General features: G+C 43.4%; 1 protein-coding gene across 1 annotated transcript in view; it reads right to left on the minus strand.

Moving 5' to 3' along the window:
- Nucleotides 1-7500, minus strand: part of LOC129110897 (receptor-type tyrosine-protein phosphatase mu-like) — a 154095-nt gene that overhangs the window by 128988 nt on the left and 17607 nt on the right. The gene's annotated exons all lie outside the window — the stretch shown is intronic.

The following is a 7500-nucleotide window of genomic DNA, read 5'->3' on the forward strand; positions in this document are numbered from 1 at the left end:
CCTCTTACATAGGTCAGTATCCTCTTACAGAGGTCAGTATCCCCTTTAAACAGGTCGATGCGAAGCCCCTGTTGTCCTCAAGTCCTATAAACAGCCCTGTTCCCCACATTAACATGACCTCAGAGTCTAAAAAAAGAAACACTGATTAGAGACAAAGTTCAACATAGTGACTACACCCAAAACACACACACACACACACACACACACACACACACACACACACACACACACACACACACACACACACACACACACTTTAACACACCCACATACATACAACACACACTCCTGCTTTACTTTCAAGGACATCAAACTCTGTATTTGTGTGTGTTTGTGAAGGTATGTGAAGTGTGTGTTCCTTTATGTGTGTTTGCGTGTGTGTGTTTCTCTGCGTATATGTGTGTGTGTGTGTGTGTGTGTGTGTGTGTGTGTGTGTGTGTGTGTGTGTGTGTGTGTGTGTGTGTGTGTGTGTGTGTGAGTGTGTGTGAGTGTGTGTGTGTGTATCTGTGTGTTTAAAGTCAGATCTCCAGCAGGAACAGTAACTGGGCGCTAACAGCTTTAGCGTTAGCACAGCGAGCTAACTTGCCTCAGGGCGAACATGAATAATGCAGCAGTCAGCCCAGTGCCTCTGGGTGTGTGTGTGTGTGTGTGTGTGTGTGTGTGTGTGTGTGTGTGTGTGTGTGTGTGTGTGTGTGTGTGTGTGTGTGTGTTATCAGTGTTATCAGGCTGTACTCGAGGCTGTCTATATGACAGTATTAGAATAATATGCTAATTACTAATAATTACCCTGTAACATACACGCTCAGATTATCTCTCCCCCCCGTTCAACTCTCTCCCCCATTTCCTCCTCCTCCCCCTCCTTCTCCCTCTGGGCTGTAACTCCTCCTGGCAAGGACGAGGAGGAGGAGGGGGAGGAGGAGGAGGACGAGGACGAGGAGGAGGAGGAGGAGACCTGCAGGACACAACATGTCTGCAGCGACACTTCATCTGAAAACACAGTTAAACGACGACGTTCTCCAGCTGTCACAAGCCACTGCTGGGAACCTCTTCAGAACCAGAACCCCCCCTAAAGGACGGTTCTCATGAGTCCAATGGGAACCTCAGGACGAGAACATTCCTGTCACTCACAGAGTTACATCACCACAATGAGAACACTGACTGATATAAAACTTTATTGTCCTCCAACACAACAACAGGAAAACAGCTGTGAGGGAAACAGTTTGACCTGGTGAACGGAACTACCAGCTCCAGAACCAGAGAGCTACCAGCTCCAGAACCAGAGAGCTACAAAGTCCAGAACCAGAGAGCTACCAGCTCCAGAACCAGAGAGCTACAAAGTCCAGAACCAGAGAGTTACCAGGTCCAGAACCAGAGAGCTACAAAGTCCAGAACCAGAGAGTAACATGGTCCAGAACCAGAGAGTAACATGGTCCAGAACCAGAGAGTAACATGGTCCAGAACCTCTGTATTAATTGATAGTTTAGTAGAAACCAACAACATGTTTAGTTTCTGCTTGACACCGGAGAGAAGACACACATCGCTATGGCAACTCAAACCAAAACAATGTAAACTGATGACATCAGAGGTAAAAACACAAATATGTGTTTTATATTTTAACTTAACGTTTTGTGAGAATCAAACGAACCAGAAGCACCTCAAAGAGATTTTGAGAGAATGACTTTTACTTGTGACGTTTTAACTTTTGTACTATAGGAACTTAAACTTAAGTTAGAGAAGATAAGATAAGATAATCCTTTATCAGTTTCAAGAAACTTTCCCACAAACCCACCTGACCCAGAACACGCTGACAAAGAGAGTCCAGCAGAAGCGGGTGTGTTTATGTGTGAGTGTCGATGGCCAGCGGGGGGGTGCGTGATTCCGTGTGTCTGCTGTCCGTCCTCATCAGTCAGACTGTCCGCTCGTCAACCAGAGGACACCAGCTGTCACTCCGTCTTCATGTCCCACTTCTGGCCCCGCCCCCCAGAGTCCACAATGCACGCTGACTTGTTTAAATGTGGACTTGTAATCAGAACAGGAGGACTGTTTTGGTGATCTGTTTTTTTATATTTGACTTTATAAGAAGTCAAAATATACAGAAAGCAAAGAAACAGATGTTTCCTTAGCAGGTTCAGGACGTTCCCAAGATCCTGAACAAAGTTCTACTTCATCAAGAACAGAGAAGTAGAAGCTGAATGTCTTTCAATAGAAATGGCTACAGGATTATTTTTGTGTTGAGGTAAATAACAAATCAGATCTCCAGCCTCGTCACAGATGGAACCATGCTCATCAGTGACAACGACAAAATAAACATCTTGGACAAAGTTGACTTTAATCAAGCAGCTTGTGAGTGAGCTAAAAGCTGAGCAGCTTATTCAGAGGGAGAATTTGTGCCTCGCTGCTACAGAACTGTTAGAACCGGACAATTTAAATTGTTCCAGAGTGTCAGTTTGTCTCCAAGAACCGTCGCTGAGCGGATTATTGATCACAAGATATTGTGAAAACATGATATGTTTGATATGAACTGTGTACGTCCACGGCGTTCCTCAGGGCTCCGCTCTAGATCCTCTACTACTCTCTATTTTACCAACAGAATTTAAGCTTCTACCACGGTTACCACCGTAAAACCGTTGCCGTGGTTACCACTTCCACTTGGATAAACCTTAACAGTACATAAACTGTTACCATAGTTACCGGACAGACAACCGGACAGTTGGTGATTAAGAGTGAATTTTAATTAAAAAATGAAAATGATCCAAAGTCAGCAGATGGGATTCTTTAAGCAGACACACACACACACACACACACACACACACACACACACACACACACACACACACACACACACACACACACACACACACACGGTGCAGGGTTTATGAGAACAGAGATTAGGTCGTATCATAAACCAGAATCATGTCAGATTAAACTCTGTGTTCCAGATAAGAAACGAGGAAATCAAAAGAAGAAAGAATCAAAAATCTAATCCGTCTGACACTGACTTCAGTATCACAGGGGGATTGTGGGATTGTTGCTGATGCATGCTGGGTACTTTGTTCTAGAAATGTGTTCGATGCCAGAGAGATTAATGATATCAATGTTTATATGTTAACAAGTAGTACTGTGTAAAGACGGACTAAAATATGAGAGAAGATCAGTGATTACTGACAGGAGGAGAAGAAGAAGAAGAAGAAGAAGAAGAAGAAGAAGAAGAAGAAGAAGAAGAAGAAGAAGAAGAAGAAGAAGAAGAAAGTGAAGCAGCAAAAAAAGAGAGTGAGATTTAGAGGACTTTTTCAGTCCTGCTGAGTCATCATATATCACTGTGTGTGTGTGTGTGTGTGTGTGTGTGTGTGTGTGTGTGTGTGTGTGTGTGTGTGTGTGTGTGTGTGTGTGTGTGTGTGTGTGTGTGTGTGTGTGTTGCACTGATCAATACAGCAGCAGATTGTCCGGTTCTCCTGAAGCTCACTAAATCTTGTTCTGTTTCTTTAAACATCTAACTCAACGTGTTCTTTTGTTCCAAACTAACGTTCTCTGTTATTGATTAACGATCAGAAGAACCGACTCCAGAGACCACATGACCTGAGAGTCCAATCAATACACCATGAACGCAGTCTGAGCCCCCCTCACCCCCTCACCCCCTCACCCTCCTCACCCTCCTCCCCCTCACCCTCCTCACTCTCCTCCCTCCTCACCCCCTCACCCCCTCACCCCCTCACCCCCCTCACCCCCCCTCCCCCTCCTCCCCTCACCCCCTCACCCTCCTCCCTCACCCCCTCACCCTCCTCACCCTCCTCACCCTCCCCTCACCCCTCCCCCTCACCCCCTCACCCTCCTCACCCCCTCACCCCCTCACCCTCCTCACCCCCTCACCCCCTCCTCACCCCCTCACCCTCCTCACCCCCTCCTCACCCCCTCACCCCCTCACACAGAAGGTCATGTCTTTCCTCCAGCAGAGAGAGGGGGGATCATTCAGCCTGGCAGAGGCTGAAAAGGTCTTCTCCCCCAGGACTCACATACAACACAACACACATTATCATCTCACACACACACACACACACACACACACACACACACACACACACACACACACACACACACACACACACACACACACACACACACACACACACACACACACACACACACACATTAACAGCAGGTGTGACGCTGTCTGACTTCAGGAGATGAGATATGAACAACATGCAACCGGTGTCTGAAATATGGAGAGTCATATCATATAGGACCAGATGAGACCAGATGAGACCAGATGAGACCAGATGAGACCAGATGAGACCAGATGAGACCAGATTAACATTTTCTTTTACAGACCAAACAACTTGAAAGGAGAAGATGATTAAATATTAGAAGCAGCTTTGAAGTGAAAGAACCTTCATGAGGATATTTAATGTAAAGAACGAATGGGAGCACTGACTCCATGAACCCTTGTGTTCTAAGGGTTCCTCACGTTAACGGAACATCGTCTGAACGTTAAGTCACCGTTTATACTGAAGGTAAACAAGTGACGAGTTCACAGAACCTGAATGTGTCCAAAACAAAAGAGGCTCAATTTTTTTTTATTGTTTCTCTACAAATAAAAAATGTTTCAATCAGAACCGATAAGAACCCAGTTTGGCAAACGGAACCAGAATCCATAGAATGAAGTGAAACCAAACTGTTCAAGAACTGGAGCTGCTCACACTCACACTGAGCACTCATGGTTCTTGCCTGCAGCTTCCTCATGGCGGTCGACCACTAATGCTAATCTGCTGTCAGCCGGGGGGGGGGGGGGGGGGCTTCTACCTGTCTGTCTCTCTGCTGTCTGTCTCTCTGATGTCTGTCTCTCTGATTCTGGGTCAGATGTCTTAAACACAGATCATCTCAGACTTACGGAGGCTTTAAAACATTCCACCTCTAGATGTTTATTATTTCATATTTCTTTTTCTTATTATATTGTGATATTAATACTGATCAAAAATAGTATTGTTTGTGTTTTATCTGATCAGAGTTTTGACCTGACATGTTTCACATGGATTTGGATAAGAACATGGTTTATGCACGGAATCAACAGATAAGCATTCTGGGTAATGCTGTTTTTATTTCCAGTAGGTAGAAGTACACTGTATACATTTGCCTCGGTTTGTTTTGGTGCATTCAAACTTTAAATGTCTCAGTACACAGACGATGTTCTTGTGTTTATGAGAGATCTGTTCAGCTCTGATGATTGAATGAAATGATGATGAATCATAAATGTCTTTATCTCAACATTTAGATCTGATCTTTGCTTGTTTTCATTTTAAATGTTTTATTTTTTTATCCCAAAACCTTCTGAACATAATCTTCAATCTACAGGGAACCAAATAAATTCATGTTGTAGAAATACATCATGTATTCATTGAATACTCAATAAAGAGTGTCATTTAACTTTCAAAATAAAACCTGAAAGAGTGAATTACATAATATAATATGTTAAGTTATTATTACTGATATTAATTACTCATAACTGAAATTTGTCTTTATGTGTTATAAACGTGAAATGTTTTATGTTAAGTTTGGTTTCATGTTCATGAAATCGACTCGTGGTGCGATTATTCACTATTAATGAGAGATTATTAAATGAGGTACATCATTAAGCTCATGATAATAAACTGATTGTTTTCTGTGTTTCTTCGTGTCCATTTGGAGACGAAGTCAAAAACATTTCTGCTTCGTTAAATTTTTCCGGTTTTATTTTGTAGTAAGAAGAAGACAAATTTTCTAGTTATTGATCATAAAGTCTCTCTCTCTCTCTCTCTCTCTCTCTCTGTGTCTTTAACCTCTCTTAACCTCCACCAATCCCAGAAGTGAGTCTTGGTTTCCCGCGGTTACGCTCTGACACACATACAGCCAATCATTAATCAGAGTCTGGTGGCATATTAAGAGTCTGGAGCAGCCCGAGGACACGCACACACACACACACACACACACACACACGGTGACCCAAAAACTCGTCCTCGGTACAAAGACGTCTCACACACTGAGCCGCTCAGCTGGACGGACGCGTGGAGTCACAGCGCTGGTGTTTACAGCCGGCAGTGAACACACCGCCGTCACTCCGACACTCAGTTTGATGAATAGATGATCAGAGAGGCGTTCACTGGCATCCAGTAACAAGACATTTCTACTGGGAAGATTCCAGACGGATCACAGACTCAATGCTACAAAGCAGTCTGTGCTGGTCTAACTGGTCCTGAACCAGTTAAAGGAGGAACGACCCAGAAGAACAGCTGATGTTTCTGCTTCACCCAACACCCAACTGTTAACGGCTGAACATGATTAATATTTAAACACACACACACACACACACACACACACACACACACACACACACACACACACACACACACACACACAGTAAAGCCTACAGGGACTGAGGCCCAGAAGCTGCTATTTAACCCATATTACTACAGTAAATATTCATACGCAGCCAATATCTGTGTGTGTGTGTGTGTGTGTGTGTGTGTGTGTGTGTGTGTGTGTGTGTGTGTGTGTGTGTGTGTGTTAGCTGGCAGCACTTTTGCTGATAATTATCATAATGATTATGATAAAAAGAAAAGCGTTAAAATCTCAATAAAATATTTATCCTTCCTCTCTTTATTTTCATTTCACCACCGGCGCTGGAGAGAGAGACAGACAGACAGAGAGAGAGAGAGAGAGAGAGACAGACAATGAGAGAGAGAGACAGATAGACAGAGAGAGAGACAGAGAGAGAGACAGAGAGAGAGAGACAGAGAAACAGAGAGAGAGAGAGACAGAGAGAGAGACAGAGAGACAGACAATGAGAGAGAGAGACAGAGAGAGAGAGAGAGAGAAAAACAGTGAGACAGACAGAGAAAGAGAGAGAGACAGAGAGACAGACAGGCAGAGAGACAGACAGATTCTTGTAATAAAGCTGAGGGAGTTTAGGTGTTAAATATTAATCTGTGTATTGATGTGATATTCACACAGATATTAAAGGAAATGAAAGTGAGAAAATAGATTTTCCCACAGTTTTAACAGCACCTGAACACAACACAGTGAAGAGAAATGAAGCAAAGTAAACAAACGAGAAGTGAACATGTATTCTGTTATTAATAAAGTATCCTGATAAAATCGTTTGCGTATGAATAATCTATAAACATACAGAAGGAAGGAAGAGATCCACTGACTCATGAGGGTCAAACAAACATCATGAAGGTGTTTACCGAGGTCTTCTCCATGCAGGGTCCCCACAAGTATAGAAGGACAGACCTGTGTGTGTCTGTTTTAAATTTGAGAGATGCTGAACAGGCAGGAAGCATCTTAACACAGATTACACTGATAACACACACACACACACACACACACACACTCAAACACACACTAATCCCTGTCTCATTACTTCAGTCTGTCTTCAAGTCATCACACACACACACACACACACAAATCTTCAAACAATAATCCTATGAATATGATCAGGGATTTGGACCAAAACACTAATCAGACTGA

Source organism: Anoplopoma fimbria, chromosome 21 (assembly GCF_027596085.1).
Source record: "Anoplopoma fimbria isolate UVic2021 breed Golden Eagle Sablefish chromosome 21, Afim_UVic_2022, whole genome shotgun sequence".
Lineage (NCBI taxonomy): Eukaryota > Metazoa > Chordata > Actinopteri > Perciformes > Anoplopomatidae > Anoplopoma > Anoplopoma fimbria.